This window comes from Paroedura picta, chromosome 1 (genome assembly GCF_049243985.1).
Source record: "Paroedura picta isolate Pp20150507F chromosome 1, Ppicta_v3.0, whole genome shotgun sequence".
Lineage (NCBI taxonomy): Eukaryota > Metazoa > Chordata > Lepidosauria > Squamata > Gekkonidae > Paroedura > Paroedura picta.
In genome coordinates, this window is record NC_135369.1 from 180,496,317 (window position 1) to 180,507,330 (window position 11,014).

At 45.9% G+C, this 11,014-nt stretch overlaps 1 long non-coding RNA gene across 1 annotated transcript; it reads left to right on the forward strand.

Annotated features, from left to right (window-relative positions):
- The first annotated feature begins 1 nt into the window (after position 1).
- LOC143825901 (uncharacterized) lies at positions 2-10,664 on the forward strand. Its single transcript, XR_013226991.1, has 3 exons — positions 2-290; positions 5,998-6,081; positions 7,837-10,664. It is a non-coding gene; the product is annotated as an uncharacterized LOC143825901 (long non-coding RNA).
- The last annotated feature ends 350 nt before the right edge of the window (positions 10,665-11,014 follow it).

The window sequence follows — 11,014 nt, forward strand, 5'->3', positions numbered from 1 at the left end:
AATAATTCCACCCCTTACCCCCCCCCCCCCGCCTCCGTTTGTTCAGACCTCCCACTACTGATATGACATAAACAGCAAAGGTAAAAGAGGGAAGACCCACGAGAGCCCTGCCTTTTTCCCTCTCTGCGGCTGCAGCCTGGCGGGGGGTTCGGCAGCCGGAGGTCAGAGTTTTCACAAAGGGGATTGTCCGGCAGGAGAGGCGATGTCCTGCAGAGCGGCTCTCCGGAGTTGGAATGCGCTCCTCGGCGAAAGGGAGGACGAGAGAGAGGCAGGGACGCCGGCTCCGAATGGTATGTGCCAGCAAAGTGGAAACAGGCAGATGACTCCTGCTCCCAGACCGGGAACTGAAGGCGCTTGCTGGCGAGTGGCTGCTTGGGGGTGGCAGACTGGATGCCCCTGGACAGTGCCTGTGACATAAAGGGAATCACCCGGGCATGGTTTTCCAGCAGAGGCAGAGGGGAAGTTTCCGTTAACCCTGGATCACCTGGTGGAAAGGAGGACTCTTTGGCTGGCCCTTGGCATTTCTGGGCAGCAGAGGCTTGAAGGAAACCCGAAGCCGGGGCAGAGTGGTCGCCTTCTGCTTCTGGCTCAAAGAGTGTACAAGACTTTGTCCAGAGGTCCTTTTGCCTGCAATGACATCATGGGGTTAGGATGGAGAATCCAGACAACAATGCCTTCTGCTCGAATTTAGGAAGGGCCCGGCATTTCCGGCCTCGGATGGGGCTGAAATGCTACCCAGCCCAGCATGTGTGAAACGCTGGAGATGCCTTGGCCAGGGGGTGTGGTCTGGTGAGCAAAGGCCTGGGGATCTGGCAGGATCCTGAAATGAGATCCCGGCAGGGCAGAGGAAACAGGGTCCGGAAGGCTGATGATAAAAAGGGAGAGCAGCAGGACAGCATAACTTTTTGTTTTCTTTCGCTTGCAACTTTGGACTTGTTAAGGGTTGTTTTGAGGAGCGCACAACAGAGTTAGCAATAGTTTAAAAAAAAACGCACACAAACAAAGGAAGTGGCTTATTTGATGTGTTTATAATCTGCTTATCAGTTGATTGGCAGCCTAAAACTGCTTACAGTTCTGTATTTTAACTCAAAGCCGACATTGCTGTGTTTGTCTGCTTACTTCGTTGATATCCTTGGAGTCCAAAGGCACCTTTTAGACCAACAAAACTCTTGTTCAAGGGTGCATGCACACTTCTTCAGACAATGAAATAGAAGTCTCTAGCCTACATATGTAAGGCAAGAATAAATTAGCAGTAAATTAGTAAACAGCATCATGAAAATATCCAACAAATATGCTGTTTAATTAAGATATTTAGCTGATATTTAGCCCCATGCTGGAATAACAAACTGAGTTTATAAAGTTATCAGTCTATCAGTCCTTTGGGTTCAACTCCAGTTTGAAAACATAGTAGAGGGAATAAAAAGATCAAGATTAGTGATTAATGGCAGATGCAGTCCCAATTGTAGAGCACAGTAATGAAAAGAGACCCGTTAAGAGCCCTATTCATCTCCATCCACACGGAGGCACCTGTATAAGTGATAGGCTGTGCTCAGTTAGGTCTCCTGTCCTGAAACCAACATGGCTCCCCGCCAGAAACATTTATATCCTGCTTTCTTCCCCAGTGAAGGCTCAAAGTACTTTACACCAGTGGTCCCCAACCTTTATATCACCGGGGACCACTCAAAGCCGGGGACCACTCAACGCCTTTTACTGAGGCCTGGTGGGGGGGGGGTAGTTTACTCCTCTACTCTCAACCACTGCCCTAACGCTCTCTGGTCGCTATGGTAATGTTTAAACATCCCTTCAAAATAAGATACAGATACACCACAACAATGAAGTGTGTTGTAAAGGGCTGGAGAGGATGAAGTAAAGGGCCAGGGGGGGCGGGGAGAAGGTGTCCTTCGGGGCCCACCTCCAATTAGTCGAAGGACCACATGAGGTCCGCGGCCCACAGGTTGGGGATCACTACTTTACACCATTCTTCTCCCCATTTTGAGCATCACAACAACCTAATAAAGCTGGTTAAGCTGGAAGCATGTGACTGCCTTAAGGTCTCCAAGAAGACTTGCATGGCAGACTGGGGGACTTGAGCCTGGGTTTCCCAGAGCATGGTCCAATAATCTAATTTAGGGATGCTCAGCATGGTGCCCATCCAGGATAAGGATCTGTCCAGCCACTGTTGAAGACTGCCAGTGAGGGGGAGCTCACCACCTTCTTAGGCAGCCCATTCCACTGCTGAACTACTCTGATTGTGAAATTCTGCCCCCCCCCAGTTAGTTGATATCAATCTACATGCAGTTTAAACCCACTCCCAGCTGAAATAAATCCCTGCTGTCTACACTGAATTTAATTTTCTCTTTGATTTGGGGCAGTTAAAATTTTTCATCTGCAACAAGCATGACTGATCCAGAGTGACCCTACCTTTCCCCCGCAATACCCAGAATTGGATATAAGCCTCGATATTTGAAAAATTGGCATCAGTAAATGTGCAGCTCTCTGCTTTTTGAAAATTAACTTGCTGCCTCATGTCTTCAACGCTGTAGCAAAGCAGTCTTCCCTGATTGGCCAGGGCATCAGTTCAAAGACTTCCTGGTTCCCGGTTGCAAGCCTTGTCTTAAAGGGACTGTGCTCCAAAAGCCAACACTTCTCTCAGCAGAGATTTGCCTCTTGGATTTATTCCCTCTCTTTGCTGTCTCCAATCCTCCCTCCCCCCACCCCCCATTCAAGAAAAGAAAGAGATTCCTGCTGCACTTGGCTCCCCTCCCCACTCTGAGCTTTCCCAATCGAGTGCAGAACACTTTCTGTTTCAGTTGGCGGGGAGGCATAGAGGAAGACCCGAGTTCAAATTGATCTGAATTCAGCAGGATCCACAAGAAGTGCAGAATCAGCCCTGGTTGCCAAAGAAGACCACCTTTTCCTTTTGTCCCAACCACCTTTCTTGCAGCACTCTGTGACAACCCTGCAATACCGACTGTTTTCCGGAGGTGTCAAATATCTGCTTTTGCCTCCTTTGCAAGCGAGAATTTAAAGGGCGTTCCTTCACACTTCCCAAATCTTTGTGGACTTTGAGGCACACTTTACTATAAGTTGGACAGAAGCTGGCATTCGACTTCTTTTCCTCTCCTCCCTCAAACTTTCCAGGTCTCATGAACGAAAATAGAGTTTGATAAATAGGGGCACATTTCCCATTATCAAACCCTGCCTAGGTCACTTCTATAACTTCTAATTAGGTTCTCAGACATTCCTCTTCTTAGGCCACTTGAAAGATATATTAGCTTCTCTTGATGGATAAGACTGTGTCTTTGGAGAAAAACAGATTAGATGATCATAGATCTCTGTCCATCATTAAAGAGCAAATTTCAGGCTATTGCAGAGTCAATGAGCGTTTAGGTCATGCAGGGAAAATAGAAAGAGTTCAGTCCAGATTGTCAACCTGTGGACGGGATCTAGAGATCTCCCATAAGTAACAACTGATATCCAGGGTCTCTGGAGAAAATGACTGCTTTGGAGGGTAGACTCTATGGTAAGAGTGTCCAAACCGTGGCTCTTTAGATGTCCATGGGCTACAATTGCCATGAGCCCCTGCCAAACTGGCAGGGGCTCATGGCAATTGTAGTCCATGGACATCTGGAGAGCTATGGTTTGGCCACCCCTGCTCTATGGCATCCTGCCTGCCTGAGGTCTTTCCCCTCTCCAAACCTAACACTTCCCAGGCTCCACCCCCAAATTGCTAGGCATTTCCCCACCCACATATGACAAACCTAGGTTTAACCCTTCAAATCCTGCTTACTTTTGCTAATTGCAGCAGGGCTTTCTGCTTTGTTGCCAGCATTTTGAAAGGAAACAAGACATGTTTTTAAAACTCTGATGGTTGTTGAGCACTGCATACCTTGAAAGATGCTGCTGTCTGGATTGGGGCCTGATCTTAATGTCTCTCTGCATCCAGACCCTTATGGCTCACTGATGCTTTTAGTTTGTGCTTCCTGCTGTTCAACATGTGTCCGACTTTCATTGCTAGTTCCTTCTGTTTCACTGATATATTTTGAAGACAAGATGGAAGTCATTTAACTAGAAAAAGTTCATGTACTGGAGATGTATTCCATGTTACCTGCGACACTCCTAATGTTGACAGATCAAACAATACCGGTCATTGCTGCTTGTAAGAGTGCTAGCATTTACATTTACCACACTTCTGCAGTCAGCTGACCTCGCCACATTGATCCCTGCTTCTGGCACATGTAGGCTTGACTACTGTAACTTACTCTGGATAGGGCTACCCTTGAAGGTAGATCTAAATTTCCATCAGCTTGGTGTAGTGGTTAAGATACGGCAAGCTGATTTCTCGCTACTCCATATGCAGTCATCTGGGTGACCTTGGGCTAGTCACAGTTCTGATAGAATTATTTTCACAGAGCAGTAATATCAGGGCTCTCTCAGTCCCACCTCCCTCACAGGGTGTCTGTTGTAGCGAACGGAATGGAAATTGACTCCTTCTGTGACTCCTTCTGGTAGTGAAAAGCGGGGTATAAAAACAACTTCAGTGACATCGAGATTCAATTACTGCTCCTCTCCCTTTGCAGCCTACTGATCTCTGAAAAATGCTCTTCCTGAGGGGCATGGGAGGTCAGCAACAAAAAGCAAAATACAGTGGAAGTTGACACATTCATTTGGATTCCTTTAGCACAAGGTGACCAGATTTTAACATTTGTAAAGTGGGACACCATTGACCGGGGGGGGGGGGGGTCTTGATTAAAAATTGGGTTTATATGGAGCAACAAAAAATTTCATAGAACGCAAAAATAGTATTGTAATATATATATATTTTAAATTTCAACATAAGTACAATTTGCCAGGTACCCCCAGATGTCCCTCCAAAAGTGGGACAATCTGGTCACCTTACTTTAGCACAAAACTGATTTCTTCTTGCTCAGCGGTCTTTTTTCAGTGCTAGAGCTTGACAGTTGCTGAGGCCAAATTCCATTGCTATTAGTTGAATATCAGAACTGTTTTTAGTGAAGAATCAATCTCTGGTGATGATTTTTCGTACATTTTTCGAGTCACCCATATACAATGTGAATTCTTTGGGCCTATCTCTGAAAGCTGAAATCGATGAGGACTTCAGTGTTTAAATAAGTAACCTCATAGAAATGAAAGTTTATTTAAAGAAAATGAAAGCATCTACAACGAAGGCATAGTCAGGACTGAAGCATCAGGCGTACAACAAGCAATACAAGGGTTTGTCTCCCCTCCCATTGGCATTCGAACCAAGCACACTTCAAGGAAGTCAAAACAGAGAAAACCATTTGGCCGTTATAACGACAGGTCTGGGAACTAGGGGGTACTAACCAAAGGGAGGGGAAGGAATTTGCGGGGAGGATAGGGAGTTGTAAAACTTAGTGGCAGGAAACGATCTTGGGGTTATCAAACCAAAGCACCTGTGTTACTATCAGGGCAAGACAGGTCAAACAGGCTACAGAATAAATTCATTGAAACAGAATTAAAAGCATACTGTTTCATGTATTGTTTATTAGTTCAATGTAAACCGCCCTGAGCCTTCGGGGAGGGCGGTATATAAATCTAAATAAATAAATGATAAATAAATAATAATAAATGGCAGAAATCCTGGGGATTCGGACAAATATCCCAAGCCTGTACTATTGAGAAGTATTATTATTATTTTGATATTCTACCTGGATAAATCGAAAGCTAGCATGTTACTTTTTTTTATTTTGGATGTTTCTAAATAAAAGGTATTACCTGATGTTTGTTTTTAGATTTCACTTTAGACCGCTGCAGCTTCCTGTTTACGTGTACTGGATTTTTGCTTTTATGCTGCACCCAGATATTGATGCAGCCTTCGTTATAAGCCTGCCAGTTTGCCTGGAGGGCATATTTTTTTATTTCATCTAACTATACACATATCACTGTCAGGACTGTGGCAGAAAGTCCCCCAATTCAGTTTTAATATAAAAATGTGTCGTGCGCCTGTCTTTTCAGATCGTTTGAAAAATATTGATGTAAGACTCTGAAAGAATTTCTGGTTTGCTGATGGATTCCCTTCCGTTTACCCTGCGGAAAAAGGTAATTTCTTGATCAATGCTATTTTAATGAGGAGCTGCTCTGCATCCCCAGTGGATCTCTGAATTTTCCAAGCAGAAATTACACCATGAAATAAATTCAGTTTAGGAATACAATAACACCCATAACAAATGAAAGCCTCCAGTGTGCTCGTGCATTTCAGAGCGCAGATTGTTTCTTTGGTTTCTTCTGTCTCTTTTACCACTTCTTATGTGTGAGATGTTACCAACAACAGCTCCAAGAACTGAAAAATGTCTCATCTTCATCCCTGACAAATTCCTTTTGTCCTGGAAATGTCTGTGTCCAAGGGCAAGAGTCCCAATGGGGATGCCAGCCTCCAGGTGGGACTTGGGGACACTCTGAAATTACAGCTCATCTTCAGACTGCAGGTATCAGTTCTCCTGGAGAAAAGGACACTTGCAAACCCCACTGACCGTTTATGCACTGGAGGTTTCATGCTGGGCTGTAGGCTGGAGTTTTAGTCGTGGCAGGTTGCCCCACCTCTTCCTGCACCCACACGGGGGAGCATTTGGCCTGCCGCACCCCATCCACCCCTGATTTGTGCTCCTGCACAGGTGCTGGGGCAGTGAAGTTCCCAGTGCATAAACGGTCACTGCGGTGCCTGCCCCCCTCAGACGCCATCCTCCAGTCTTCAGGCAACATCCCCCCACCGATCCCTTGCCATATGGGAATGGAGGTGGAGAAGGACTTGCTTTTACTGGTAATTTCCACAAAGCAACACTTCCTCACCTCCCCCTTCCACTGTGTAAGACAGGCTTTCTCATCCAGGGTATCGTGAAACCCTGGGGTTTCTTGAACGCCCTGGATGGATTCCCTGAATGGGTGGGAGTTAATTAATTTTTAAAATATTTTTTTAATTTGTTAAACATTTGTCAGGTGATATGACCATTTGACTAATATTAGTTAAATCATATGAAAACAGGATCATATAAGGAGGATATAACCAAACAAACGGTATGTAACAGTATGCATAAAATGATCAAATCTAAAATGGTGTGTTCAATAAAATACAGAATTAAGGTTGGCATTTTAAGAGAAGACCATTGGACATCAGAAGTGCTGTTTGCATAAACTGGACTTAGTCTTCCTGGCAGACAGTGCAAAAAGTGCCACTCTAGTGGATGCTTAAGGATCTTTGTCTGACAACAGAATCATAGAATCATAGAATCCTAGAATCATAGAGTTGGAAGGGGCCATACAGGCCATAGAATCCTAGAATCATAGAGTTGGAAGGGGCCATACAGGCCATCTAGTCCAACCCACTGCTCAACGCAGGATTAGCCCTAAGCATCCTAAAGCATCCAAGAAAAGTGTGTATCCAACCTTTGCTTGAAGACTGCCAGTGACTTTGGGGGGGGGGGTATCCTGGAATTATAACTCATCTCCAGATTACAGAGATTACGGATTCCCTGGAGAAAATGGATGGCACTGTGCCCCACAGAGGCCCCTATCCTAAAGCTCCATCTCAAGATCTCCCAGAGCTTCTGCTCCATCTCCTGCCAGTTGCCAGGGGAATTGATCTCTATTGCCTGGAGATCCATTGTGATGGCAAAAGATCTCCAGGCCTCACCTGGAGGTTGGCAAGCCTATAACAATCACTCAGCCTTCTCTCACAAGGGTTGGCTTTTTCTGTCCCGGAGTAGCTCCTCACTGAAAGGATCAAAACGTCCCTGACTCTATTCCCAGCGATGTCTTAAGTCTAATGCGACAAAAATGAGCCATGTCTTCTTCTTCCAGGTTGACAGGAAAGCCCTCGGCAGCCAGACCTGTGAGGGACTCTTCTGCTTCAGTGATCGGCTTACAGCTTCCAGTGCCCTCCAAGGACTGCGGCGATTATTGTCTGTCAATAGAGCAAGACAAAAACCAGCTATTCTGTGAAAATGAAGGCAGCCGAGGGGGATTTGGGTTCTGCAGGATGGAGCGGAAAGAAGCCGAGAGAGGCCTAATAATCCAGTGACAGCAGCCTCCGTTTTTTTCAGAGGCTGTTTTTGATACAGTCCGAGGAGGGTACACAAAAATTGTAAATATTTTTGGTTTGTTTTCTTTAAAAAATCTCCCCCCCCCACTTTTTAGGGTCATTGTTCAGTTTACTGCCTCTGTGACGAATGTTTGGTTTTCTTAATATGTTCTCAGACACACACAGAATGGGGCCTCAGCTGAGCCTCTCGCCTTGAAGGTTAGCAGCTCCGGATAGGGAAATTTTTGGGGATTTCAGTTGGAGTCTCAAAGCGGTTTACGATGGCCTTCCCTCCTTCTCCCCGCAACAAACACCCTGTGAGGCAGGTGGGGCTGAGAAAACCCTGACAGGACTGCTAGTTGAGAACAGCACTATCAGGGCTGTGATAAGCCCAAGGTCATCCAGCTGGCTGTATGTGGAGGTGTGGGGAATCAAATCCTGCTTGCCAGGTTAGAAGCCACTGTTCTTAACCACTACACCAAGCATGGTAGAGACTAGGGCCTAGTCTGCACACAAAGGATAATGCACTTTCAATGTGCTTTGGCAGCTGGATTTTCCAGTGCAGAACAGGAAAATCTACTTCTAAAGTGCATTGAAAGTGCATTATCTATTGTGTGCAGACTAGGCCCAGGGCTGCCAAATCTGGATTCAGATTTATTTGTTTATTTATCATACGACATGCATAGGGCAGCCTGGAGATGCCAGGATTATCTGGCAGCCAGGCAAGAGGTGTTCAGAGGTCGTTTGCCATTTCTTGCCTCCGTGTCATGACCTCTAGTGTGAAATCCACCCAGGTCCTTAGAGGTCTCCCATCCAAATACTAGCTGGTGTCAGCACTGATTAGCTTCTGAGATCCATTGGGATCAGGTTAGCCCGGGCTGTCCAAGTCAGGGCCCCCGAGTTTAGAAATACTTGTAGATTTGAGGGCAGAACCTTGGAGGGTGGAGTCAGAACAACTTTATTGTCATAAAGAATCGACAGAACAAAAACATCAGCATTAACATCTTCATGCAGCTGCAGAGCTCATGGCCAACAGATTATCTATTAGAGTAATCAACAGGATCAAGGCAACTCTTATGACTGATGTAGGATCTGTCTCATTTTGCATAACCTTTATCTGATGCTTCCTGTCTGCACAGTGAGTACTTAGGGCCATTTCGCACGGCTTCAAAATAGCACAATGGTTGCTAATTGAAAACGCTACTAATTTGGAATAACCCACGACGTCGTAGACAATCTGCAACACTCCTGAAACCGACCCGCAAAAAGCGCTTCGTTGTAGCGCTTTCAGGGGAATCCCAAAAAGTGGATTCACCCTCCGGAAAGCGATACACTCCTGCAACCAATCTGCAACAATAGCGATAAAGACCTGTGCGTTAACATTGTTGCGGTTTCTTCAAAGTCCCTCCTCCTGAGCCTGTCCTCCAAACTTCCGGCGAAGCGATCGCCATTTTTTTTCCCCCGAGCGAGTGGAGATCAACGCACCGGCGAGCCTCCGTTTAGCCAGTGAGGCTTCCCAGGCTGCAGTCCCTCCTCAGAGCTGTTTACAGTCACTAAGCACAAGAAGCCCGCAGAAGCCCGTTTGCTGATGTATTTTCCCTTTATTTTTCACACTGTTTCGGCTGAAAATCGCGCCCGTGAGGGGGGGGAGGGGGGATTTTTTTTCCCCACTCGGAGGCAGCGTGGCCACGATCAAATGACAGCTCAAACAGAGGCTTCCCGGCTTCAGTCCCTCCCCTTCAGTCACTAAGCACACACATTTCACACATTCCATTCAGCCGAAAATCGGGCCCGTGAGAGGGGGGGGGATTTTTTTTTTTCACTCGGAGGCAGCGTGTTAACGATCAAACGACAGCTCAAACACCCCAGGCAGCTGGATGGGTCTCTCCGTTGCAACGAATCTACCCAGATTCGTTACAATGGGTCTGTTTTTTTTTTTTTAAAAAAACCTTCCTTAAAGGGAAAGGGGCTGTTTGGGAGCATGCTAACGGCTGCCCATTGGCTGCTTGACGGCCAGGGGCGGGACGAGCTTGGCAATAGCACTTCCTTTCTAGCGATTTCTGCCGAGACCGGAAGCCTGTGGGAAACGCTAAAAAACGCAACTGATTCCACTACAAAGGCAGGTATGCATAACGACGAATTCCACTATTTTAAATGGCGATTTTTCATTCAGTGACCAATTTGCAACAAAGATCCCCGTGCAAAAAGGCCCTTAATATCTTCAGATGGTCGGCTAACAAGAGTCGCTAACGGATTAATTTGGGGCATTCTAAGAATATGTGGGTTTGTGTCTGAGATTGCAGTCAATGGAGGCGCAGTCTCTCAGAGGAAGAAATTTGTTGGGATCTGTCTGGGTTTGTTAAGTTTGATGGAAGGATATTCAAATCGGCTAGCAAATGCACTCCCTTTAATGAGTTTACATCCAAAATGTGGAGGTACATTGGCAAAGTTTTATGTCTTGATGGAATTTCCCACAACCGGGGGAACTTACTCCATTTACTGCAGTGGGATTTAGAGAAGGGAAGGGGCCTTCGGCGGGTATAATGCCAGGCAGTCCACATGACAAAGCAGCTATCTACTCTCCAGGAGAAGTGGAACAAATGTGTTAAATAAATAAACAAACAAACAAATAAATAAATAAAAAGCAATTAATGTAGTTTGGAGATCATTCATAATTCCAGGGGATCTCCAGCCTGACCTCTCCCTAGGAGATACCTCAACAGGGATAATGCCATAGACTCTACTCTCCAAAGAAGGCATTTTCTCCTGGGAAACTGATCCATAGGCTGGAAATCAGTTGTCATTCCTGGGGATCTTCAGGCCCCACCTGGAGGTTGGCAACCTTAAATAAGGGGGATAATAACAATAGTTTCTGGTCTTTCAGAATCATCCAAATAGTTACTGCAATAAGGTACGTGAAGTGCTCTGATAAGCACATTGAGAGACCGCTCGTGTCAT